The following is a 1,518-nucleotide window of genomic DNA, read 5'->3' as shown; positions in this document are numbered from 1 at the left end:
GGGTTTCTTGAAAGTTCTAAGGAGCAAGAGTGACAGTCTAAGGACTATGATACACCAAAATCAAGCCATGATATTTTCCATTGCTTTAGATGCATAGTGGAAAGTGAATAGGAAGATCCAAGAACTGAAGACTTTGGATTATAGTGTTAGTGAGGAATATTGAATATTCCATAAACTTCCAAAAGAACAAATAAATCTGTCTTGAAGAAAGTGCAGCCAGAGTGCTCTTTAAGAGGTAAAGATGTGAAGCTTTATCTCATGGAATTTGAACATCATCGTAGTATGAAAGAACAGTTCTTGGAAAAATAATCATGCTGAGAAAAATAGAGGGTTAGCAAAAGAAAGGAAGAGTCTCTATGAGTGGAATTGTCACTGTAAGGACAACAATGGACTTGATATGATAGATATAGTACAGATAACACAGGATATGGAAAGGCAGTTGTTCCTAGGTTTGCTACCATTCATATAGTTAATAGTACCGTATTTAAAGGGGCCTAGTAACAACAATAAGGGAGTTCTTTGGACATAATGGTAAAGAGGTTGGCTATGAACCCAAAGGCACGTGGTTTGAATCCACTAGCTGCTCTCTGGGAGCAAGAGGAACAATTTCTTCCTTTGTGATTTACTACTTGTGAAAAATCACAGGACAGTCAGCTGTGGTTCTGACATTGGCACATAGCTATAACAACAACAACAACAACAGTGACTTTAGTATGCACCTAAGGCTGAGAACCAATGTTTTTTAATGACAATGGGCTTTTTGTTCAAATACCATTTTTTAAAAATCACAAAATTAAATCTATTTCTATTGAGTCAATTCTGAGTTGACTTAGAAATAGAGATTCCTTGTATTGAAGAATAACATTCATAGCGCTTTCTTGACTGTAAATCATGCAGTGTTCCTTTGGTCTGTTTATATGACAGCTTCTTGGTCTAGGGATAGGTTTTGTAGGAACTTAAGTATTCTGAGATTCTTATTTTTCTCAATGTGATCCATAGTTTTTATGAGTCACATAGTCAAATGCCCTTACAAATTCAATAAAACACAAATAGACATTTTTCTGATACTCTTTGCTTTAAGCCCAGCTCCATTAGACACTAGCAATGATATCCCTGGTGCCATGATCTCTTCTAAATGAAACTTGAACCTCTGGCTGTTCTCTGTCAATGTGTTATTATAGTTGTTTTTGGATGATATTCAGTAATACTTTGCTTCTTGTTGTTATTAGGTGCCATTGAATTGAGTATGACTCATGGTGATCATATGAACAGCGCATCCGAACCCCATCCCATCCCGAGTCATCTTCACACTTCCTGACACAGTGGAGCCCATTGCAGAAGTCACCGTCAATCCACCTGGCTGAGGGTCTTTCTCTCCTTTGCCGGCCATCCACCTTTCTAAGCATCATGTCCCGCTTCAAGTAATAACCCCTCTTAACAAGTGCCCTAAGTATGTGAGGGGATGAGACATCACCCTTGCCTCCAAAGAGCACTCTGGCTGCACCCACTCTAAGACAT

This window comes from Elephantulus edwardii, unplaced genomic scaffold, assembly GCF_000299155.1.
Source record: "Elephantulus edwardii isolate Elephantulus edwardi_28Jun2011 unplaced genomic scaffold, EleEdw1.0 scaffold00033, whole genome shotgun sequence".
NCBI lineage: Eukaryota > Metazoa > Chordata > Mammalia > Macroscelidea > Macroscelididae > Elephantulus > Elephantulus edwardii.
Note: the sequence above shows the minus strand (reverse complement) of the source record.